Raw genomic sequence first — 26,649 nt, 5'->3', positions numbered from 1 at the left:
AATAAAGATATAGAGAGCAGCACATTGATTGTAGGGGATTTTAACACCCCACGGTCAAAAATGGGTAGATTTTCCAAACAAAATATCAGCAAGGATATTGTGGAACAGAACAATGCATTATATCAAATGGATTTAACTGACATTTGTAGAACCTTTCATCACAAATAAGAAAAATACACATTCTTTCCAAATGCACATAGAACATTTTCAAAGATACACCACATGACAAGACACAAAATAAGCATCAACAAATTCATAAAATTGAAATCATAACAAGCATTTCCTCAGACCACAAGGGCTGGAAACTAGAAACCAATATCAGGGAAAATACTAAAAAATATTCAAACTCATGGAGATTGAATAGCATTATATTAAAAACATAATGGGTCAATAATGAGATCAAAGGGGAAATCAAAAAGTTTCTGGAAACAAATGAAAATGAATACACAACAGTCCAAGACCTACAGGACACAACAAAGGCAGTCCTGAGATGAAAGTTCATAGCAATACAGGACTACTTCAAAAAGACAGAAACATTTCAAATAAATGGCCTAACCCTCCAGCTTCAAGAACTAGAGAAACAACAACAAACAAAGCCCAGAATAGGCAGAAGAAAGGAAATAATAAAGATGAGAGGATAATTGAATGACATAGATACTAGAGGAGAAATTCAAAGGATCAACAAATCCAGGAGCTTGTTCTTTGAAAAGATAGCAAAATTGACAACCCTTTCGGGAGACTCATCAAGAAGAAAAGGGAGAACACCCAAATAAATTGTATAAGAAATGAAAGAGGAGAAATAACTACTGATACCATAGACACAAAGGATATTGTAAGAAATAACTAAGAACAATTATTGAAAGAAATGAAGAAATTTCAAAACCTCAGTGAAATGGACAGATTTCTAGCAAAATATAACCTTCCAAAACTGAATGAAGAAGAATGACAAAGCCTGAAAAGACCAATAACAGTGAGTGAAACTGAAGCACTAATCAAAAAATTCTCAGCAGACCAAAGCCCTAGGCCTGAGAGTTCACAAGAGAATTTCACCAGACATTTAGGGAAGAGCTCACCCTGATTCTTCTCAAGCTATTTCAAAAAATCCAAGAAGAGGAAGGACTCCTAAACTCTTTTAATGAGGCCAGTAAAATCTTCAACCCAAAACCAGATAAAGACACAACAGTGAAAGAAAACTACAGGCAAATATTGCTGATGAACATAGAGGCTAAAATCTTCAACAAAGTATTGGCAAACCACATCCAGCAATACATTGAAAAGATCATCCACCATGATCAAGTGGGATTCATCCCAGGATGCAAGGATGGTTCAATATTTGCAAATTCATAATCATAATATATCATATAAACAAAAGTAAAGACAAAAACCACATGGTCATAGCAATAGATATGAAAAAAGCATTTGAGAAGGTACAGTACCCATTTATGATAAAAACACTCAGCAAAGTGGAAATAAAGGTGGCATACCTCAACATAATAAAGGCCATATAAGAAAAACCTATGGCCAACCTCATACTTAATGGGGAAAAATTAAAATCTTTCCCACTCAAACCAGGAACAAGACAAGGATGCTCACTTTCACTACCTCTATTCAACAGAGTATTGGAAGTCCAAGCCACAGCAATCAGACATGAAAAAGAAATAAAAGGCATCCAAATTGGAAAGGGGGAAGTAAAAGTATCATTGTTTGAAGATGATATGATAGTGTACATGGAAAACCTCATAGACTCCTCCAAAAACTGCTTGACCTAATAAGTGAATTTCGGAAAACAGTGGGATACAAAATGAATATTCAGAAAACAAAGGCATTTTTGTATACCAAAAATGAAATATCACAATCAGAAATCAGAGGGAAAAATATCTTTTTCTATAGCAACAAGAAAAATAAAGTACTTAGGAATAAACTTAACCAAGGAAGGAAAAGACCTGTATGCAGAAAACTATACAACACTGAAGAAAGACATTAAGGAAGGCACAAATAAATGGAAGCATATTCTGTGTTCATGGATTGGAAGAGTTAACATCATCAAAATGTCAATACTACCCAAAGCAATTTATAGAAGCAACACAATCACTTTTAAAATGTCAATGGCGTATTTCACAGACAGGACAAACATTTAAAAAGTTTATATGACACTATAAATGACCCCAAATAGCTGCAACAATTCTGAAAAAGAAAAACAAAGTAGGAAGGATCACAATATCTGACATCAAAATGTATTACTAGGCCACTGTAATCAAAAAAAGTCTGGTACTACCATAAGAACATACACATAGATCAATGGAACAGAATAGAGAGCCCAGAAATAAACGTATGTCTCTATGGTCAATTAATATTTAACAAAGGGTACAGAAGCATGAAATTGGGGTAAAAATAGCCTATTCAACAAATGGTCCTGAGAGAGCTGGACAGCTTCATGGAAAAAGTTGAAATTCGACCACCAACTTACATCACACACAAAAATGAATTCAAGATGAATAAAAGACAAATATAAGTTGTGACACCATGAAGGTCCTAGAGGAGAACATAGGCAGGAATCTCTCGGATATCCCATGCAAAAATATTTTTCCTGACATGTCTTCTATAGCAGGGGACATAAAGGAAAAAAATAAACAAGAGTGACTTCATCAAAATAAGAACCTTCTGCGTGGCTGAAAAAAAAAAAAAAACAGCAAAATGAAAAGGGAACCAAGCCTATGGGATATATATTTGTCAACGATAATTCACAGAGGGATTCGATCCCCAAAATATATAAAGCAGGTACACGACTACACTCTAGGAAGTTGAACAATCCAATTAAAAAATGGGCAAAAGATCTGAACAGACATTTCTCCAAGGAGGACATATGCAAGGCCCAGAGATATATGAAAGGATGCTCAATGTCACTAACCATCAGAGAAATGCAAATTAAAACCACAGTGAGATACTACTTCATACCCGTCAGAATGGCCATCATAAATTAATCTACAAACATCAGGTGCCGGCGAGGTTGTGGAGAAAAAGGATCGCTAGTACACTGTTGGTGGAAATGCAGACTGGTGTAGCCATTGTGGAAAGCAGTATGGAATTTCCTCAAAAAGCTAAAAGTGGAACTCCCTTTTGACCCAGTGATTTCACTTCTGGGATTATACCGTAATAATACAAAAACACCAATTCAAAAGAATCTATGCACCCCAATGTTCATAGCAGCACAATTGACAATAGTCAAGTTCTGGAATCAATCTAGTGCCCATCAGTAAATGAGTGGATCAAAAAACTGTGGTACATTTACATGACAGAATACTACACAGCAGAAAGAAAGAAGGGGTTCCTACCCTTCATGGCAGCATGGATGGATCTGGATGGAGAGCATTTTGCTAATTGAAATAAGCCAGGCAGTGAAAGACAAATACCATGTGATCTCACCTATAAGTGGAACCTAATCAACAAATGAAACAAGGAAACCAAATGTAACCAGAGACATTGAAATAAAGAACAAACTAGCAGTAACCATGGGGAGAAAAGAAGGGAATAATGGGGAAAAGAAGGGTAAGGGTTGTCAAGGAACCCATGTAAAGGACACATGGACAAACCAAAGGGGTATAGGATCGAGGATGGGAGATGGGAGTTGGTGGGGCAGGGGAGGTTAGTGAGTCTGGAGAGAGCAGTCGGGGGGAAATGGAGCCAACTGTACTTGAGTAACAATTAAAACAACACACACACACAAAGAAAAGAAAAAAACTAGTGTGGAAGGTAAAAAGAAAGATCGATTCACTTTCTGAAATGTGGATCAAATATCAAAATGTCCATAAACAAGCATTTGGCCTGAGTTGTATGCTGGAATGTAGAGTTTTATACTGTCTATGAAAATACACCACTCAAATCTGCAGTTGTAGGGAGCATGATTACCTAACACTCTAGCAGTTGCTACCACATTCACATGGAGTCCAGTCTCAGTAGGCTGCCCCTAAGCAGGTGCTGAGCTATGTGGTTACTAATGTATACCTATTTTTGAGGAGACACCAAACTTGCTGAGGAAGAAGCTTTGGCTCAAGGACTCTTTATTCACTTGACTGCACATTTCTTGGAACTGTGCTGCACTACTAAATTCTTCCAACTCAATCCTCCTTCCTTTCTTCTTCACTCAGACTTCATACATACATCACCAGTTTCTGCTATGCATTTCTTGCCTTTATGACTCTCATATTTCTAATATATACTTGTCATCTGTTTCTTTAAAGTCATGGTGAAATTGCCATTGAGTTTTTCACATATGTCATTCAATAATAAAAAAAAAATCTCTGGAATATTGGTGTAATCAATATTAGATAGTTAAATACTAAAAACTAAATTATCTGTTTACACAATCAGCAATTGTAAAGGCTGAAATTTAAATTTGGATCTGATGGGCTTTAAGTTCTATAATATTTCTACTATTAATTTCAAAAATATAAAGCTATTGGAGAACATTATAAAAGTACAGTGCTGATAACTCTATATACCATATTAAAATAAAAATTTAAATTGATCCTCCAAGTATTGATTTTTTTGACCCTTGGCTTTCTTTGCCATTAAATGCATAGGGGATGAACTGAGAAATTGTGGGGAGATTATTATTTAATTTGAGCAAAATTCAGATTTTATTGGTATGGCTATGTTTACAAATCATTAAAAAATTTGGAAAATGTCTAAAGATCAGCTATTCTTATCTTTTTAGGAGTTCATTGTCCACATTCATCAATATTAAGTTGCTATTGAGAATGTAGATTTAGCATTCTCTCCATGAACAAAATACTCACCATTGAGATTGTACACATTGTCTACAATAGTTAATGACAGAAGAACATCAAGTTTTTTCAATATCCCTAAAACGAACATCATAAAAAACTTATCAGGTGTAACCATGACAACTACATTAATGAAATTAGTATATATAATTTATTGTATAAGTGGCTAAAATATAGTAGGAATCTTTAACACTTGTCAATCAAGTGTTATAAACAGAGATTGTTGGCACCATTTCAATGACAACAAGAATCACCAATTTAAGTTGTAATGGAGAAGAAAAACTTTAGTGTAAATAACTCAATTGTGATACATACAACATAACTGTGAAAACAACACAACTGTAGAACAGCTCAATAATGTTACAGCTCAATTATGAAGCAGCACAGCTGTGGAATAGCACTACTGAGACGTGGCTCTGTCTAGACAGCTTTGCTCTGCTCTAGTCTGCTTTACCTATTCCAGTCTAGTCTACTTTGTTCTGCTCCTGAACTAGAAAGACATCTTTGGTGTTTCATCTTCAGTGTTTCACCTCCAGTGGTGGAAACGTAGTCTTTGGTGGCTAGAGAAAGTGTGCACCATGACTCAGAGGAGAGCTGACTTATATAGACAGAAGCCCTCGAGTGGGGCCCTGATTAGTCCGTTCTCATGTAGACTCCTTATCCTTGCAGTTTGATTGGTTCAAAAACCCTTGTCCTGAGTGGACAGAATGGAGCCCTTCTGATTGGTTGGTTAAGATGCCGATGGGGAATATATCTGCACAACTCAAATTGGCTGGTGAAATCCTCAGTCTTACTGGTTAAAATACTAACCAGTATTTCAGGGAATTCTTTTATAAGGGCTTGCTCATAAGGCAGAAACTCAATGCAGGCAGGCAGTTCAGTGTAGTGGCCGATAGCTTAGGACAGGCTTCTTTAAGCACAGTTTGCATGAGAAGCCCCTGTTTAGAAACAACTGCTAGGTTTTGTTTATGATTTTGAGCTTAGCCAGCAATGAGGAACCTTTCTTAGTAGTTATCTGTTTCTGTTATCTGTTTCAATGAGGAACCTTTCTTAGTAGTTATCTGTTTCACATTATAATAACCTAAAATGATTTGATTATTTCTTTGTTGCTGTAACCAAACTGAAAAGGCAAACATAGTCAACAAAATTTTTGAATTCATTAATATTATATTATTTAAGAATCTCTTCAGAGGAGAGTCATATGATATCCCGCCAACTTTCAAAATTAGCTTTTTGAGATAACTCCAAATAGGCATAATTCTTGTATTAGTAAGGATTCCCCAGAGAAACAGAAGCAGTAAGATGTGTATGTGTGTGTAAGCTCATGAAATTATGGATGTTGGCAAATTCAAGATCTGTGTGGTGGGCTGGCAGGCAGGAAACACAGAGAAGAACTGATACTATAGATGAAGTTCAAAATCCAGCAGGCTGAAGACCCAGGAAAGTACCAATGTCTTGTTCAAGTTAGAAAGCTGTCAGGCTAGAGACGGAGTTAAAGGCAGATGTTTCAGTTTGAATCTGAAAACTGTCTGAGACATAATAATCCAGTCTTGCTAGTGGAAGGTCATTATTTTGTTCTATACAAGCTACCAACTGATTGGATAAGGCCTGACTATATTATGAAAGTCAACCTTCTTTATTCAAAATTAATCTATGTAAATGTTTATCTCATCTAAAAACACTCTCACAGAAACAACCAGAATGATATTTAATCACATTACTGGGCACCATAGCTCAGCCAAAGTGATACATAAAATTAATTATCATAAGTTTACTCCTTCAAATTCATACCATACCATGCCCTACTCTCCCTATTCACATGGTCTCACCCTGAGAAACTTTTTTTTTCCTTATTTCCCAGGAGGAAAAAAGTCCTCAAAGGGTTATGTTTTGCCAATGTGAAAAGGTGGAACAAACAATTATAGAAGCACTAAAAGTCACCAAAATTGACAAGTTCAAAAACTGTTCTGGGCAGTGGGAAAAAATGTCTCAATTGGTGTATTGCATGAAATAGAAAGTACTTTAAAGGTGACTGAAGTTTAAACATGTAAGCATAAATATACAATATTTATAAATAAATTCCATTTTTTAAGGTCATCCTTCATATAAGTTGTTTCATCTGGCCCACTCTACAATAGGAAAACACACACACACACACACACACACACACACACACAATGTTTGGTGGTCCTCTGAATTTTTGAGGCAAATTTTTTCTTGTTTGGATGTTCTCCTCTGGCCAATTTATTGAGTGACACAAAAATGCTGCTGATTTTGAGGTGGTGGCTAAAATAAAAGAAAAGTTGAGCCTGGTTTACAAGCTGTTTCTGTATGATATATATGGACCATCTGAGAGGGCTACAGACCTTTTCTGGGATATTCATGAAAGGCATTAGTAAAGGAAATTCTACCCAGAGGTTAGACCTTTAATCAATAAATTTTGTTGTTCACTTAGATAAAAATTAGACAGGATCAGACACATGATGATATATTGATGTTTGTGGCAATTTGTATGGATGTTCAGGGACTTGAAAAAAATGTGATTGGAAAATCAGTGACAAGAAAGTCTGAGGGAAATATGTATAAGTAATCCTCTTTAACTAGGTGAAAAATAGATACATGTGTCCCATGTGAAAGCTTAGCCAAGGGTGACCTGAGCAGAGAATTTTAATGATCAAGTGGATAGGTTGCCTCATCATTTGGATATCAGTCAGCCACCATCAGCTCCTCAGCAACATATGAGTAGACTTCCACTTATCCAATCTGCCATTAACAAAGACTGAGCCACCCGTATGTATGGCAAAATGTTCTAGGATGAACAGCCAGGTACCTGGTAGCAGATTGGTTACATTGATTATTTCCTTATAGAGGGGACAGAGCTTTATCATTACTCAATAAATACCCATTCTGGATATAGATTTGACTTTATTACATGCAGTATTGCTGCCAAAACTACCATCCCTATCCACTGGCATATTACTTTGGTACTTTATACAGCACCAAAGAAAATGTAGCATCAGACCCATACTCAGGGAATACACTGTTCTTATCATTTTCTCCACCATCCTGAAGCAGATGGCTTGATAGAATGGTGGAATGTCTATTTGAAGACTGAGTTGCAGGACCAGCTTGGTACCAGTACCTTCTAAAGCTGGAGTGTGGTTATCAGGTAATCACAGGGAGCTGGGTATGTTCTGAATCCATATCTTACTTAATGCCTTTATCTCCAGAATTCCTATGTAGTTACATTCATGGATTTTTTAAAAATACAATAACTTCCTCTGGAACTTACCTTTTCAAAAAAAACTGTATGCCCAAAAGATTATCTATGCTTAGATCATAACCAGTGAGATTCAAACTTACCATAATTATTAGGCAACAACTGTTATTGGCATTCTCCATATTGGTAGCTGTTTAGAAATACCCTGTAATTCATTTCAATGCTCATTCCAGCACATTTCAGTTGTAAGACTTTGAGCAAATCAGTCATTCTCTCTACTTTTCAAAGCCCTTACGTAAAAAACAAACAAACAAAAAAAAACACTGATAATAATTCTTTAACATTTTCAGTGCTTATCATGCAGTCTAATGGTAAAGAATTAGTACTTTGGAACCAGATTACCTGAGTTTGAATTCCAGCTCCTATAACTGTCAGTGGTGATATTAGACATATTTTATACTTTATGAGCTTAAGCTGCATTATGTACAGAACTAGGATAATAAACCATAGTTTAGGTAAGAATAATTAAAAAAAAACAATGACCAAACCATTTTAGAAAAATATGCCTAAAAGTTTTATTAGACATTTGCTAGGTAATTACTTATTGTTCATTAGGAAAATTGTAACAACAAATTTTAGGTAATTACAATCTTATAAGATTATCTATATATGTGGCAGAAGAATGCCATGGAAACCAAAGATAATTTTATTTTATTAATGATATATTTAATCAGAAGAAATGTCTTTATCTTCTCCACTTAGTATACTTCTATTAAAGAAGGAGGAAGAAAGGAAAAAAAGAGAAAAAAAAGGAGAAAAAACATAAATTAATCAATGGAACAAATACTTTAAATGACAATGCAGCTATATAACAACATTCAAGCCCTAGTTAACTTTCTCTATTACTTTTTCAGTTTTGTTTAGTGCCAGTTATAGAACAGGTTTTCTGCCCAGTGCAATGGACGAAGAAATGAATTGACTTGTTGTGCTAGTAAAGTTAGATAAGCAAGAAAGACTCCAATGACGTTATAAGTACGATAATACCATGAACCAATAAATATTTTTCAAGCACAAATGTGCAAGCAATTAAATGTAAAAAAATAAACATGACCAGAATTAGCTTTTCAAAAAGAAACATTGTTCATCATAAAACTTAGCTACATGTAAGTCTTACATACTGTGATAGTCAATGTTGGACAATTACTTAAGACACTGCCTTTCTTGACTCTTGTATGCATACATATAACTTTTAATATTTAAATATGAATAAACTTATTTTTAAATTGAGTATTTATCCAAATTGTAATCTTTTTCTTATACGTGTTAGTCTCAACCAAGGAAGAACACAGCACTCTCATGCTGAATTACTTGACCCAGGAAACCTTGGAACATATATCATTTTTATTGACTTGGATCATGTTATTAAAGAAGAAGGTAATTCTCTATCTCAAGTGTTTGTCATTTACATTATCGTGTTCTACATTTCTCAATATATAACCATCATTAAAACCTCCATTTTTTATACCATATGATCTCACCTATAAGCAGAACCTAACCAACAATACAAAGATGCAAGGAAAATAAGACCAGCAAAACTGAAAGGAAAATAAACCAACAGAGACATGAAGGAAGGAGGGAGGGGCTGGGGGGGAAGGAAGGGAAGGGAAAAGTCAAGGAACATATAGCAAGGACTGAAGGATAAAATCAAAGGGGAAGGATTGAGGAGGGGCAAGAGAAAGTTGTGGGGGGAAGGCAGAGACAAATGTATTTGAAAAAATAAATTAATCAAAAAAATTATTCTAGATGAAAGTAAAAAAAACTCCATTTTTTAGATTAAAAATCAAATGTAAGGATACAATGCAGTTCTTTAGTGAAATGACTTTTATAAATGTAAAGGAATAATTTTGAGAATTTGTAACAAGCCTTTGTTATTGGTATAACTCAGTCTCAAAATCCATATTTGGACCTGTAACCACTTTAATTTCCTACTCACATTTTACATTATTTTGCAAATACTTAGAACAGAAAACTTGATTTTGGAATTAGTATGGGGGACCCTGGCTCATGAAGTCTCCTGATTTGGCGTGGATGGAAGGATCATTCCAGATACCAGTTGCCTGTCAAGAAAAGGGGGTGGCAATTCCCTCTCATGGGAAATGCCCCAAGTCCCGGTGTTCAATGGCTTTTATTGAAAGGGTTATCAGTGGGGGATAGGTAGCAGGAATGTACAGATGATCTCATTACATGAGTATATTAATGTTTATAGAGAATAGGAGATGTTTTGAAGAAGACAAATAACAGAAAACACACCGGTTTGTATGGGTCCAAGATGAGTAAGCATAAGAGCACCAAATGGTTTAGGGTCAGAGTCCATGAATAATATAAATTACCTTCCCAGCATGAGCTGGTTATCACAGCTTGAGGGAGAAACAAAGTATGCTTTAAGGAGTGTAATTTACTTCTAGGCCTGATTTCCCCCTGGGGCTGCCCTATCCAGTTTAGGGCTGTACCTACCTCTCATATTTTTTCAGGCCTGATCCACGCAGGTGGAGCAGAGCAGCCAAGAGATGAGGAAATTTCTTGCAGAGAGAACGAGGACTCCGGCTATGACAAAGTTGAGGGGTGATGGTCTTTTGCTCCTTCTCTGTGTTCCCCAAGTCCTTCCCTGATGGCCCGTATGTGACTCTGCCTGTCTTAGGTTTCCTCTGCCATCAAGGGATCTTATCCACCATTGAGTATCCAGCCATTATCTGGGGCCAAGCAGGGTGATGTGAGGGAGGTAGGGCCTGTGCCCTTGCCAGGGTGACAGGTTTTGTCTCCTCAGTGGCCTATTTTCCCAAGGCGTCCTTGCTCAGTTCCAGCCTTGGGACCCTCTTACCTGTTGGTGAAGCTACATTTCCTCAAACCAGGTGGGGCAACAAATTAGCAAACACTCAGAAGTAGAAATACCAAGAGGAATATCCAGAATACATCTAGGATTTTGAAACAATCCACCAAAATCAGATCCAAACAGAAAAAGGGAAGCAATCAATTGGTGAATGTACTTAGGTATTTTAAAAATCTTAGCTTGTTACTTTTCATGATGGGCTAGTTTCTTATTTTTGAGACATAGCTTCAGTTTATTCAGTATCTTATTGTCTGCTTCCAAGTTCAATAAAATATTTTCCTGTCTTTCTATAGCCAAGGGAGAGAGTATGACACTATTGTAATTTTTGTCTTACATAGAAGCAGCACCTACTATGTATTCATTTGTCACAACAACTTTGGTAGATATAATCATGGCTAGTAATGCATTATTTCCTGCAAAAAATTTTTTAAAAAAAGTTAAGAAATTTAGACTTTCTATTTTAACAAAAAAACTGAAAACTGATACAAATTTCAACTTCGAAACCAGCAATTTTGGATTAGGATAATCTACGTTAGTGTGCTAAGCCTTCAATAAGTTCAAATGCATCTCCCTTAAACATGAATAAAAATAGCATGCTTTTGGTACTTTACACATAGTCTTATTGTTGCCTGTGTATAAAAATTCTTTATAAGAAGTGCTCAATTCTGTAGCACATATACTAAAATTGGAACAATACGGAGAAGATTAGCATAGGCCCTGCACAAGGATGACACAAAAATTTGTGAAGTATTTAATACTTTTCAATAATAAACTTAAATGTAACTGGATTAAATACTCTTTTAAAAAGAAAATTATTGTTCCCATACATTTGTCTCCATTTACCCTCCACCATTCTCCCTTGCCAAACCCAACCCACCTCCCTCACCCCCGTCAATCCTTCCCCACCTTGGCTTTGACAATCTATCCTTCACACCTGTTGCTTTATCTGCCTTACCCTTCCCCTCCCCACTACCCCACTCACTCCCTCTCTCCTGTCCCTCTCGGTGTCTTCTTTCTTTCAAAGTCACTAGTCATATTTTCCTTGTCTGCTTGCTTTGCTGGCTAGGTTCCACTTATAGGGGAGATCATATGGTATTTGACTTTCGCCCAATGGCTTATATCACTACTCATAATGCTCTCCAGTTCCATCTATGCGGTCGTGAAGGGTAGAACCTCTTTCTTTCTGCTGTGTAGTATTCCATTGTGTAAACATACAATAGTTTTTTGATCCACTTGTTTGCTGATGGACACATAGGTTGTTTCAAGCACTAGGCTATTGTAAATTGTGCTGCTATGACCATTGGATGCATAAGTTCTTTTGAATTACTGTTCTGGGACTCTTAGGGTATAATCCTAGCAGTGGAATTACTGGGTCAAAAGGTAGTTCCATTTTGAGCTTTTTGAGGAAATTCTAAACAATTTTCCAGAGTGGCTGCACCAGTATGCATTCCTACCAACACTGTACTAGGGTTCGCTTTTCTCCACAGCCTTGCCAGCACCTGTTGTTTGTTGATTTGTTTATGATGGCCATTCTGACCAGTGTGAAGTTGTATCTAATTGTGGTTTTAATTTACATTTCTCTGATGGCATGTGATGCTGAGCACCCTTTCATATGTGTCTGGGCCCTCTGTACCTCTTCCTTGGAGAAGTGTCTTCCCAGGTCCTTTGCCAATTTTTTAATTGCATTGTTTGTCTTCTTGGAGTGGTGTGAGTTCTTTTTATTTATTTATTTTTAATTTTTTTTAATTTTTAAATACATTTGTCTCTGCCTCCCCCGCACCACTTTCCTTTGCCCCCTCCCTCCTTCCTTCCCTGAGCTCTTCCCCTTTGGTTTTGTCCATGAGTCCTTGCTCATGGAAAGTTCCTTGACTTTCCCCTTGCCTTCCCTTTCCCTGCCCCCCCTCCTTCCCTCTTGTCTCTGTTGATTTCTTTTCCTTTCAGTGTTGCTGGTCATATTTTCCTTGCATCTTTGGATTGTTGGTTAGGTTCCGCTTATAGGTGAGATCATATGGCATTTGTCTTTCGCCCCCTGGCTTATTTCACTTAGCAATGCAATAGAAGAAGAAGAAATCAGAGAAAAAATACCATTGGATATAGCAAGAAGAAAAATAAAGTACCTAGGCATAAATGTAACCAAAGACGTAAAAGACCTGTATGCATAAAACTATACAACATTGAAAAAAGAAATTAAGGAAGACACAAATAAATGGAAGCATATACCATGCACATGGATTGGAAGAATTAATATCATGAAAATGTCCATACTACCCAAAGCAATTTATAGATTCAACGCAATCCCTATTAAGATACCAATGACATATTTCACAGAAATAGAACAGACATTTCAAAAATTTATATGGAACCATAAACGACCCCGAATAGCCTCAGCAATTTTGAGAAAGAAAAGCAAAGTAGGAGAGATCACAATACCGGACATCAAACTCTACTACAAAGCCACTATACTCAAAACAATCTGGTACTGGCACAAGAACAGACCCATAGACTGGTGGAACAGAATAGAAAGCCCAGAAATAAGCCCAGGTGTGAGTTCTTTAGATATTTTGGAGAACAAACCTCTATCTGATGTATCGTTGGCAAATATATTTTCCAATACAGTTCATTCCCTTCTCATTTGGCTGATTATTTTTTTTTTAATCCATGCATAAGCTTCTTAGTTTGTGAAGTCCCACTTGTTTATTCTTTCTTTTATGTACCTTGGCCTTGGGGGAAATATCAATAAAAATATTGCTTCATGGGATATCTGAGAGTTTCCAGCCTATGTTCTCCTCTAGGATTTTTGTGGTGCCATGACTTACATTTAAGTCTTTTATCCATCTTGAGTTTATTTTTGTGCATGGTGTTAGTTGGTGGATGAATTTCAATGTTTTGGGTGCACTTGCCCAGCTCTCCATACACCATTTGTTGAAGAGGATATTTGTACTCCTCTTTGTGCTTCTGCCAACTTTGTGAAATATTAGTTGATCATAGACACATGGGTTTATTTCTGGGCTCTCTATTCTGTTTGACTGATCTCTGTGTCCATTATTGTGCCAGTATCAGACTGTTTTGATTACAGTGGCCTTGTAATATGGTTTTATGTCTGCTATTATGATCACTCCTTCTTTGTTTTTCTTTCTCAAAATTGCTGCAGCTATTCGGGGGTCATTATGGTTCCATTTAAATTTTTGAAATGTCTGGTCTATTTCTCGAAATATGTCATGGGTATTTTAATAGGGGTTGCATTGGCTCTCTAAATTGCTTTGGGTAGTATGGACATTTTGATGACATTAATTCTTCAAATCCATGAACACAGTATATGCTACCATTTATTTGTGTCTTCCTTAATTTCTTCCTTCAGTTTTGTATAGATTTTTGCATACAGGTCTTTTACCTCCTTGATTAAATTTATCCTAGGTACTTTATTTTTCTTGTTGCTATAGCAAATGGGATTTTTTTTTCTGATTTCTGTTTCTTCTATTTCATTGCTGGTGTACAAAATTGCCTTCAATTTCTGAATAATGACTTGTATCCAGTTGTTTTGGCAAATTCACTTATTAGGTCGAGTAGTTGTTTGGTGGAGTCTATAGGGTTTTCTATATATGCTATCATGTTATCTGCAAACAATGATAGTTTTACTTCCTCCTATCCAATTTGGATGCATTTTATTTCTTTTTCTTGCCTGCACTGTGGCTATTACTTCCAATTTTATGTTGAATAGATGTGGTGAAAGTGGGTATCCTTGACTTTTTCCTTATCTTAGAGGGAAAGGTTTTAGTTTTTGCCCATTGTGTATGGTGTTGGCTATAGGTTTTTCATGTATGGTCTTTATTATGTTGGGATATGTCCCCTTTATTCCCATTTTGTTGATTGTTTTTATCATAAATGGGAGATGTACCTTATCAAATGTTTTTTCCAAATCTATTAAGATGATCATTTGGTTTTTGTCTTTCCTTTTGTTTATGTGATGTGTTATGTTTATTGATTTTTGAATATTGAACCAGCCTTGCATCCCTGGGATGAATCCCACTTGATCATGGTGGATAATCTTTTTAATGTATTGCTGGATGCAGTTTGCCTCTATTTTGTTGAGGATTTTAGCATCTATGTTCATCAGCAATATTGCTCTGTGAGTTTCTTTCTTGGTTGTATCTTTATCTGATTTTGGGATTCTGGTGATGCTGGCCTCATAAAGAGTTTGGGAGTCTTCTCTCATTTCAGATTTTTTGGAATAGTCTGAGAAGGACTGGGGTTAGATCTTCCATAAGTGTTTTTGTTTGTTTGTTTGTTTGTTTGTTTGTTTGTTTTTTAAATTCTGCTGTGAAACCATCTGTTCAGGGCTTTTGTGTGCCAGGGGTTTTCTGATTACTGCTTCAATTCCCCAAACTGTGATTGGTCTGTTCAGGCTTTTTGCTTATTCTTCATTGAGTGTTGGAAGGTTACATTTTTCTAGATATTTGTTCATTTCATCAAGGTTTTCACATTTCTTGGCACATAATTGCTCATAGTAATTTCTTACAATCCTTTGTATTTCTGTGGTATCAGTTGTTATTTCTCCTCTTTCATTTCTGATGTTATTTTTGGGTCCTCTCCCTTTTTTCTCATGAGGAAGCTGATTAAAGTTTTGTTGATTTTGTGTCTCTTTACCAAGAAACAGCACCTGCATTGATACTCTAAATTGTTCTTTTCATCTCTATATCATTTAATTATGCTCTGATCTTGATTATTTCCTTTCTTCTTCTCCCAGTGGGCTTTGTTTGTTGTCATTTCTCCAGTTATTGTAGCTGGAGGGTGAGGTCTTTTATTTGAAATATTTCTGTCTTTTGGAGTTAGGCCTGTATTGCTATGAATATTCCTCTCAGGACCACCTTTGCTGTGTCCCATAGGATTTGAACTGTTTTGTGTCCATTTTCATTTGTTTCCAGAAACGTTTTGATATCTTATTTTATATCATTATTGACCCACTCATTGTTTAATAGTTTGCTATTCAGTCTCCATGAATTTGAATGTTTTTAATGTTTTTCCTTGTGGTTGGTTTCCAGATTCAAGCCCTTGTGGCCCAAGAAAATGATTATTACTTCAATTGTCCCGAATTTTTTGAGGCTTGTTTTGTGTCCTATCATGTGGTCTATCTTTTAAAATGGCCCATGTACATTAAAAAAAAATGTGTTTTGTTCTTTGGGATGAAATGTTCTATATATGTCAGTTAAGTCTATTTGATGTAAAGCATCATTCCATTCCACAATATACTTGTTGATGTTTTGTTTTGAAGATCTCTCCTTTTTTTTAAAAAATTAATTAATTTGTTCAAATACAAATTAATTGTCTCTGCCTCCCCCCCACCACTTCTCTTGCCCCCTCCCTCCCTCTCTCCCTCAACTCTTCCCCTTTGGTTTTGTCCATGAGTCCTTGTTATATGTTCCTTGACTTTCCCCTCCCTTCCTTTTCCCCCGCCCCCCCTTCCCTCTTGTCTCTGTTGGTTTCTTTTCCTTTCAGTGTCGCTGGTCTTATTTTCTGTGCATCTTTGTATTGTTGGTTAGATTCCACTTATAGGTGAGATCACATGGTATTTGTCTTTCCATTTTTGACAGTGGGGTGTTAAAATCCCCTACTATCAGTATGTTACTGTCTATATCTTTCTTGAAATCCTACAAGATTTTTCTTTTATTTTGAGGTGCTGCTATGTTTGGTGCATATATGTTTACAATGTTTATGTTTCTTGATGTATTCTTCCTTTGAGTATTATAAAGTGTCCTTCTGAGTCTCTTTTTTTGGCCTTTGTTTAGAAATCTATTTTGTCTGATATTAGTATTGCTATCCCTGCTTTTTTTTTTTCTTGTCCATTTGCTTGGAATATTTTTTTTCCAGCCTTTTACACTCAGTCGTTTGTTCCTATGTGGGTCTCTTCTAGGCAGCATATGTGCATGTCTTGTTTTCTTAACCATTCGGCTATCGTGTATCTTTTGATTGAGACATTTAATCTATTTTTATTTATATTCGATATTGATTGGTACTTAATCATTTTTTCCCTTTGTACTTGTGTTCCTTTGTTTCTCACTCTTTCTTAAAGCAGTCCCTTTAGCATATCTTATAGTGTTAGCTTGGTGTAGGTGCATTCTTTTATTCTTCTTTTGTCTGGGAAACTCCTTATTTCACCATTTTAATTGAGATCCATGTTGGGTAGAGTGGTCTTGGCTACACACCCTTGCTTTTCATGACTTGGAATATTTCTTTCCATTCCATTTTGGCTTGTAGTATTTCTGTAGAGAAGTTAACTGCTAGCCCTGTTGGGGTTCCTATATGTTACTACTTCTTTTCCCCTTGTGTCCTTTAGGATTCTCTGTTTCTCTTTGATATTGCCATTTTAATAATGATGTGTCATGGAGTGGGCCTCTTTAGGTTCATTTTTAATGGACCCTTTGTGCTTCCTGGACGTGCATGACTTTGTCTCTTTTCCAACTAGGAAAATTTTCCATCATTACCTTTTCTAACAGGTTCTCTATCCCTTGTTCCTATTCTCTTTCTTGTATTCCTATTGTATAGATATTATTACTTTTCACATTGTCCTGCCTTTCCTTGAATTACGCTTCATTCTTTTGGAGTGTTTTTTAAGTTTCTTGGTCTTTCTGGGAGCTTTTATCTACTTTGTCCTCCAGCCTACTGAATTGACTCTCTGTTTCATTGAGCCTGCTTTTGATTCCTTCTACTGTGTTATTCAATTCAGAAATTGTATTATTCATTTCCTCTTGCCTCTTATTGATAGTTTCTAGCTCTTTTTTCATGCTGATATATTTTGCAATATTTTCTTCATAGTCTCTCTGTAGTTTTTGGTAATTCTCTTTGAGCTCAATGAGATTCCTTAGAACCATTGCTTTGAATTCAATATCTGATAGTTTACTTGCCTCTATTTCATTTAGTTTTCTTTGTGGGGATTATCCTTTCTCTTTGATTAGGGGGTGTTTCTTTGCATTTGCATTATTTGTGAGAATCTTCTTTTTTGCTTATGCTTTTCAAATTGAACTCTCTTGACTTGACTTTGTGGTGTGAACTTTTATGGTAGGAGATCACTTTTAAAAATTTTTTTTTTCTTTCTGTATCTTCACCTGATGATGTTATCCATTGACCCTGTCTGACCTTGGGGAGTCTTTAAGAGATTTCCAAGGATCTACTGTGTGTGTCTGTCTCCTCCAGCTATTAATCTAGTCACTCTACCCCCAGCAGTTAGAGTGGAACAGAGTCCCACCTGGGTTTGGGGCTTTTGTGTCCTGTCATGCTGCAGCCTCAGGGGAGTGCTCTGCTTGAGCAAGAGGGCTACTGTCAAAAGGGGGAGAGGTCACCACCAGGATCTCGATGGCCACTCCCTCAGTTATCTCCCCAACCCCTCCCTCGCCAGACTTTGCTCAAGAGCCTCTAGACCACTCTGTGTTCCTTTTAGCCAGGGATCCACTATCTGTGACTGCTGTTCTGTACTCAGCAGTTGGGCTTGCCCCACCCAGGCCAGGAATAAGCCCACTTGCAATGGGGACATTGTATCCTTTCATGTGGCTGCTGCTCAGGGAAATGTTCAGCCCGAGCAAGATGGCTGCTGCCAGAAGCGGGAGGGATCAGCACTGGGATCTTTCCGGCCACTCTCTCAGTTCTCTCCCAGACTCATCTGTCTCCAATCCCTCCTCATGTGTCTCTAGACTACTCAACATCCCCTTTAGCCTGGGGTCTACTCTCTGACTGGTGCTCTGTACTTAGCATGCAGGCCTGAGCAAAGCTTGGCCAGGGCAGAGCCTCTTGGGGACAGGGCTACTTTGTCCTTTCATGCTGCTGCCGCTCAGTGGAATGTTCTGCCAGAGCAAGATAGTAGCTTTGGAATGGGTGGCAAATCAGCATCAGGACCACCCCCTCTCCTGGCTCCATTTTCATTTTCTTTTTTTTAAAGCCCCCTTCTCCAGTCCTTCCTCAGTTGGCTCCTTCCCTCTCATCACCTGCCTCCACAGTTGCCCAGTGTATGTGGCTTCCACTCTAGGTTTTTATGTTGGCCATTTAAATGATATTTTGCATTTCCAGGCACCTGTCTCAGGCAGAGAACGCCCTGCAACTTTTCACAGCTGGCTATTATCTGTGTGCTTTTTGGGCTCTGGTGTTGTAGGCTAGAGATCCCCACTTATGGTTAAGACACTTCTCTTCTCCAGGGGATACAACTGGCTGTTTCAATATCCCTCTGGTGATGCCACCCATGGGCTCTTAGTCCACTTTCTCTAGCCTCTACTGCACTCCTACCAGTTAGGTTGCTCTGAGGCCAATTCCTCTGTCTGTCTGAGGTTTTAAGGCTCTTCTCTTGTTATTGTTCAGTTATTTTCCATGTGATTTCTCCACAATTTAGTTGTAATTCCAGATTGGTCCTGGGAAGAGTTTAGTATGACTTTCACTCACTGCTCTGTTTTCTTGGAGTCTCCTCTGGTATTTGCTTTACATTACTTGGAATTCTTCATGCCTTTCCATTCTTGCTTGTAGCGTTTCTGTTGAGAAATCAGCTGATAGTCTTATAAGTGTTCCTTTATATGTTACTAGTTGCTTCCTCCTTGTTGCCTCTCTTTGCCTTTAAATTTTATCATTTAATGTAATGTGTCTTTGAGTGGGCCTCTTTTGTTTCATTGTGTTTGAGGCCCTCTGCTTACTGGACTTGTGTCACTTATTTTCTCACTGAAGTTTGGGAAGTTTTCTGTCATTATTTTTTCAATAGTTTTTCTATCCCTTGCTCCTTTCTTTCTCTCTCTGGGGACTCTCTATGAAGCTAATATGGTTATGTTTCATGTTTTCCTCTAGCTCCTTTAAACCATCTTTGTTCTCTTTGACTTTTTTTTTGTTTTGTTGCATTAACTGACTGTTTTGTTCTAGCTTATCTTCCAACTCTCTGATTCTATCATCTGCTTAATCTTGCCTGCTTTTAATTCCTTTTTGTGTCTTCTTCATTTTAGATATTATATTCATCTATTTCTTATTAATAATTTCTTTGTCTTTTTCCATGTTGATGTAGTTCCCACTAAGTTCCCTGTAGTCCTCTTTGAGTTCCTTTAGTATCTTTACAACCATTATTTTGAATTCTATGGCTTATAAATTGTTCTCCTCAATTTTGATTAACACTCTTTCCAGAGATTCCTCCTTTCCTTTCAGTAGGGGGTTGTTTCTTCATGTCCTCATTTTAGGTAATTCTTTTCATATGTTTCTGCATATTAGGTTGAGATTCATGGACTCCCTGTCTTCATGGGGTGGCCTTCTTTGGTAGGTGTCCTGTTTGATTCAGAGTACAGTCTCCCTGAACTCCTGAGCTGGATACTCTAAGGATGCCCTTTATGCATTTTTTGTGGACTTTCTTGCTTTAATTGAGTTTTTTGTTGTTTTTGGCTTGTTCCCTGTTGCCTGCCTCCCAATTTGAATGGCTGACTGAGAGAGAGAATCCCCAGCACATCGTATATGCTGTTGTACAGGAGCTTCCAGAATAAAATAAAACAACCAGCAAACAAAACCCCCACTTGCAAAAACATCCCCCAAACACTACTGCAATATCAACAACAAATGAGCTAAAGTTTATAAAGGTGGAAAGAGAATGGGAATATTATACAAAAAGGGAAAATAATTTGAAGTAACTAATGGAAAGGAAAATGATTTTGCGAGGGTAGGAGGAGGAGAAATAGTAAGAGTAAGAAAGAGAAACAAGGCAAAAGGAGGAGAAGTTAAAATTTACCATGTTAAAAAAAATGAGGCAATAATCTACATAAGAATATGACTAAGGAATAGTATGATATAATGTTTGTAGAAAAAAAAGTGAAAAACTAAGGACCCAATGCAGTAAAACAAACTTCTTCAGCAATACTGATGACAGAAGATCAAAGATTGCTAAAGATGGATAAAGAATAATGATAATAATAATAGAACAAAGGAAAAAGAAAAAAGAGTGTGAGATGTCTAAAGGAAATAAAGCTATTTTGATAAGCTATAGGGAGAAGAAATAATAAGTGTAAGGGTTAGAAACAAGGCTACAAAAGGGAGAACACAAAATTTACAATGAAAACAAGACAAGGTTAGAGGAAGGTAAAATGGAGTAAGACAGAGGAACAGTAGAATATGAGATTTAAAATGTAATAAATAGCCCTGGCTTGTGTGGCTCAGTGGATTGAGCACTGGACTGAGAAGCAAAGGGTCTTTGGTTTGATTATTAGTCAGGGCACACGCCTGGGATGTGGGCCAGGTCCCCCATAGAGGGTGCACATGAGGAAACCACACAATTATATTTCTCTCCTCTTTTTCCCTCTCTTCCCCTCTCTCTAAAAATAAATAAATAAAATATTAAAAAAAACAAAAATAAATAAAATTTAAAAAATAGTAAATACCTATGGATAGAATTAAATAAATGAAACAACAACATATATCTATGACAATTGAGTAAATATTAATAAAGGTGGAATGGCAATAAGGATATTATAAGAAAATGAAAAATAATATGAAATGACTAATGGAAATAAAGATAGTTTTGAGAGGATGGAGGGAGAGAAATAGTAAGAATGAGGAATATAAACAAGATGTAGAAAGGGAAAATTAAATTTAAAAAAAGAAAGAGAAGGATGAAGGCAAAATGGTTTAACAGATGGGAAGAGTAAAAGGTGAGACTGGAATTAAACCAAAATAAAAATAACAAATATAAATATAAAAAAGAATAAGAAATGAAAATAGGAATAAAATTGAAGACAAACAATGTTAAAAAGCTATTCAAGAGAAAAAAATATAACAATTAATGAAAAATAATGAGGTAGATTTTATCTCAGCTCAGTCTAGTGTTTGTTGATCTACTACTGTCTCTCCTTCAGGATCTATCCTGAAGGAGATGTCAGCTGGCATCCTAGTCTAACTATAGGCAGGTTGCTCAAGGCTGCAAGAGATCCACAGTCTGTGGCTGTCTCCTTCAGGCTTGGCTTGTTTCTAGTGTTCTACCCTGCTGCCTTTTTATCAGCACAAGGCCCAGGGGTAGTTCATCTAACGGTCCAACAGCACTGCAGGTACCACCTCCACCTGCCTCCAGAGGGGGCTCTGGTGTGGTCACAAGACTGGGATCCTTGGGTAACCCCCCAGGAAGAATGTTTTAGTCTTTGGAGAAGATTGTGGGTGTGTTCCCCACTCTGCACAACACAGCTTGGTCTGTCCCAGGTTATTTCTGATAATGTATAGTTTCTGGTAAATTAGCTCTCTGTTTCATATGTGAGACCAATCTATGTAAAAGATTCCTGCTTGGTGCCATTGCAACTCTGTTTGAGAGCTGAGACTGAGCAGGGCCCTGAATACCTCTTGCTGTACCTATTTCTAATCTCTCTGCTCTGTTGTTTTCAGTTGAGTAGGGCCAGAGCAGGAGCCAGTATAGCATCTGATAAAAAATTCATAAAGTGCTTCTTTGGAGATTTTCTTTCTTTTCCTTGTGGATATATGCCCAGCAGGGGATTCTCGAGTCTGGCCTTACTGTTCTGCATAGATTGAGATCCAGCAGGTGGGGAATGGTCAAGCCTTCCCCTTCCCAGAGGTTTGAATTATGTGATGTGGGTGGCCCTGCCTGGCTACAAGGAATCTCAGGTGCTCAGCTCTAGCCCTTATAGTTATTGGCTCACTGCTTTTTCAGGAGGCTTAGACCAAAACATTCCATTCAATGTGCAGCCCTTCCCACTCTCCAGCCCCACTGGGTGGGACCCTGCAATCCCTTTGTTGTGCAAGTTTCTATTGTTCCCTGCCAGCTGGGTTCATTGGACATGGACCACACTTTGAATATGGCCTTTTTTGTTGGCAAGATTGCTGCATGCATGCTGGTTCCCTGCTCATCCATGCCTCTGCTCTCCTCTTATAAAAAGTCCCTATATGGCACACACACTACAGCTCAGAGACACTGCCTGGTTCTCCATGCACTCCACTCCCCTAAAAGACAAAAAGTTTTTATTGGTGAGGTCTGGCCACAGCCTTCAGGTGCTTCCAACAGACCAGTATTTCTCTCTTGGACTCCCCAGTTGGCGCTGAAGCCATGGATGTGCTGTTATTCTGTTTGAGTAGCCCGAGTCTCCCAGACTCCCTTTATCCTCCCAAGTCTCTCCCAATTATTATTTGGAGTTCTCTGTGTCAGACCACCCCCTCCCCACTCTAGGGTCGGGTGGCAGGAGCCACTAAGCTGCATTATCTCTCCTCTACTCTCTTCTTTGCTTCAGGCACCTCATGCAGGGTATTTCTCCTTCAACTTGTAGACTCTCTTACCAGATAGTGAAAAACCTCTTCTGTACTCCTACTTGGCTATAAAAAAGAAGAAAATTTCACCCTTTGCAACTGTATGGATAGACCTGGAGAATATTATTCTAAGTGAAATAAGCCAGTCATAGAAAGACAAATACCATATGATTTTCTTTATGCTGTGTAGTATTCCATTGTGTAAATGTACCATACTTTTTTGATCCACTCATCTACTGATGGACATTTAAATTGCTTCCAGCAATTGGCTATTGTAAAATATGCTGCTATGGACATTGGGGTGCATAGGTTCTTTCAAATTGTCATTTTGGAATTCTTGAGTGAAGTCCCAGTGGAATCACTGGGTCAAAAGGCAGTACCATATTTAGTTTTTGAGGAAACTCCAAAAAGGTTCCCACAGTGGCTGTACCAGTCTGCATTCCCAAAAGCAGTGTACTAGGATTCTCTTTTCTCCACAGCCTCGCCAGCAACTGATGTTTATTGATCTGTTTATGATAGCCATTCTGACCTGTGTGAAGTGGTATCTCATTGTGGTTTTAATTTGCATTTCTCTGATGTCTAGTGATGTTGAGCATCCTTTCATATGTCTTGGGACCCTCAGTATCTCTTCCTTGGAGAAGTGTTTTCCAAGTTTCTTTGCCCATTTTTTAATAGGATCATTTGTCTCCTTGAAGTGGAGACCTGTGAGTTCTTTATATATTTTGGAGATCAAACCTCTATCTGATGTATCATAGACAAATACATTATCCCATAAGGCTGGCTCCTTTTTAATTTTGCTGATGTTTTCTTTAGCCATGCAGAAGATTTTCATTTTGATGAGGTCCCCCTTGTTTATTCTTTCCTTTATATCTTTTGCTTTAGGGGATATATCGGTGAAAATATTGCTGAGTGGTATATTGGAGGGTTTCCTGACTAAGTTCTCCCCTAGGATATTTATGGTGTCGTGACTCACATTTAACTCTTTTTTTTTTTTTTTTACTGTTGGGATTTTTTTTATTACTACTTTAATTTCACTAGTTGTACTCTATCTATGCAGAGTCTCTGATTCTTACAGATTCAGTTTGGAATATTGGAATTTATCCATTTTGTCCATGTCCAATTTGTTGGCACATAGCTCTTCATAGTATTTTCTTACAATCCTTTGTGTTTCTTTAGTGTCAGTTGTTATTTCTCCTCTTTCATTTCTGATTTTATTTATTTGGGTCCTCTCTTTTTTTCTTGGTGAGTCTGGTTAAAGGTTTGTTAATATTGTATAGCTTAAAAAAACACATCTTTGTTCATTATTTTTATATATGCTGTCAGTTGGTGATCAAATTTCAATTTTTTGCATGTAACTGCCCAACTCTCTCAACACCACTTGTTGAAGAGGATATTTTTACTCCAATTTATGCTTCTGCTCCCTTTGTGAATTAATTGACCATAGAGACATGGGTTTATTTCTGGGCTCTTTATTCTGTTCCATTGATAGATGTGTCTGTATTTGTCCCAGTACCAGATTGTTTTGATTACAGTGGCCTTGTAATATAGTTTGATGTGTGGTATTGTGATCCCTCCTACTTTTTTTTTTTCTTTCTCAAAATTACTGCAGCTATTAGGGGTCATTTATGGTTCCATATTTTTTGAAATGTCTGTTCTATATTTGTGAAATACATCATTAGTATTTAAATAGTGACTGTATTAACTCTATAAATTGTTTTGGGTAGTATGGACATTTTGATGATGTTAATTCTTCCAGTCCATGAACATGGTATGTGCTTCCATTTATTTGCGTCTTCCTTAATTTTTTCCTTCAGTTTTGCATACATATCTGCATATATTTATTTTACGTCCTAGGTAAAATTTATTCCTAGGTACCTTATTTTTCATGTTGCTATAGCAAATGTTATTTTTTTTTCTGATTTCTGCTTCTGCTACTTTATTGTTGGTGTACAAAAATGCTTTTGATTTCTGAATATTGACTTTTTATCTGGCTCTTTTGCCCAGTTCACTTATCAGGTCGAGTAGTTTTTTGGTGGAGTCTATGGGGTTTTCTATGTATACTCTCATGACAGCTGCAAACAATGATAGTTTTACTTCCTCCTTTCAAATCTGGATAACTTTCATTTATTTTTCTGTCTAACCACTGTGGCTAAGACTTCCAATACTACATTGAATAGAAGTGGAGAAAGCAGACATACTTGTCTTGTTCCCAATCTTAGTGGAAAAGCTTTTAGTTTTTGCCCATTGATTATCATGTTGGCTTTAGGTTTTTCATATATGGCCTTTATCATGTTGAGGAATGCCCACTTTATTCCCATTCTGATGAGTGTTTTCATCATAAATGGGTGCTTTACCTTATCGAACGCTTTTTCTGCATCTATCAAGATGATCATGTGGTTTTTGTTTTTCCTTTGTTTATTTGATGTATTATATTTATCGATTTGCTTATATTGAACCATCCTTTCATCCCCGGGATGAATCCCACTTCATCATGATCGATGATCTTTTTAATGTACTGCTTGATGTGGTTTGCCAATATTTTGTTGAGGATTTTACTGTCTATGTTCATCAGCGATATTAGGTTGTAGTTTTCTTTCTTTGTAGTGTCTTTATCTGGTTTTGGGATTAGGGTGATGCTGGCCTCATGAAAAGAGTCTCCGAGTCTTCTCTCCTCTTGGATTTTTTGGAATAGTCTGAGAAGGAGAGGGGTTAGCTCTTCCTTAAGTGTTTTGTAAAATTCTCCTGTGAAACAGTTCGGCCCAGGGATTTTGTTTGCTGGGAGTTTCATGATTACTGATTCAATTACTCCAGCTGTTATCAGTCTGTTCAGGCTTTCTGCTTCTTCTTTATTCACTGTTGGAGGGTTATACTTTCCTAGAAATTTGTCCATTTCATTGAGGTTTTCAAATTTCTTGGCACATAATTTTTCAAAGTAATTTCTTACAATCCTTTGTATTTCTGTGGTATCCGTTGTTATTTCTCCTCTTTCATTTCTGATATTATTCATTTGGGTCCTCTCCCTTTTTTCTTGATGAGTCTGCTTAAAGGCTTGTTGATTTCATTTATCTTTTCAAAGAACCAGCTTCTGGATTGGTTGATCCTTTGAATTGTTCTTTTAGTATCTAAGTCATTCAAGTCTGCTCTGATCTTAATTACTTCCTTCCTTCTACTTGTTCTGGGATTTATTTGTTGTTGTTTCTCCAGTTGTTGAAGTTGTAGGGTTAGATCATTTATTTGAAATGTTTCTATCTTTATCAGATAGTCCTGTGTCGCTATGAACATCCCTCTCAGGACTACCTTTGCTGTGTCCCATAGATTTTGAACTGTTGTATGTTCATTTTTATTTCTTTTAAAACACTTTTTGATTTCTCCTCTTATCTCATTGTTGACCTATTCATTGTTTAATAGTGTGCTATTCAATTTCTATGAGTTTGAATGTTTTTGAGGTGTTTTCTTGAGGTTGGTTTCTAGTTTCAAGAACTAGTGGTCTGAGAAAATGTTTGGTATTATTTTAA

At 37.0% G+C, this 26,649-nt stretch overlaps 1 non-coding gene across 1 annotated transcript; it reads left to right on the top strand.

The window, feature by feature from the left end:
* The first annotated feature begins 11,546 nt into the window (after positions 1 to 11,546).
* Positions 11,547 to 11,653, top strand: LOC129071867 (U6 spliceosomal RNA). The gene has a single exon (XR_008529293.1). It is a non-coding gene; the product is annotated as a U6 spliceosomal RNA (small nuclear RNA).
* Positions 11,654 to 26,649: the final 14,996 nt, after the last annotated feature.

This window comes from Pteronotus mesoamericanus, unplaced genomic scaffold, assembly GCF_021234165.1.
Source record: "Pteronotus mesoamericanus isolate MK-2021 breed Mesoamerican mustached bat unplaced genomic scaffold, CSHL_Meso_final contig_27, whole genome shotgun sequence".
NCBI lineage: Eukaryota > Metazoa > Chordata > Mammalia > Chiroptera > Mormoopidae > Pteronotus > Pteronotus mesoamericanus.
The sequence above is the reverse complement of the archived record's forward strand: the minus strand, read 5'-3'. Positions and strand labels throughout refer to the sequence as shown.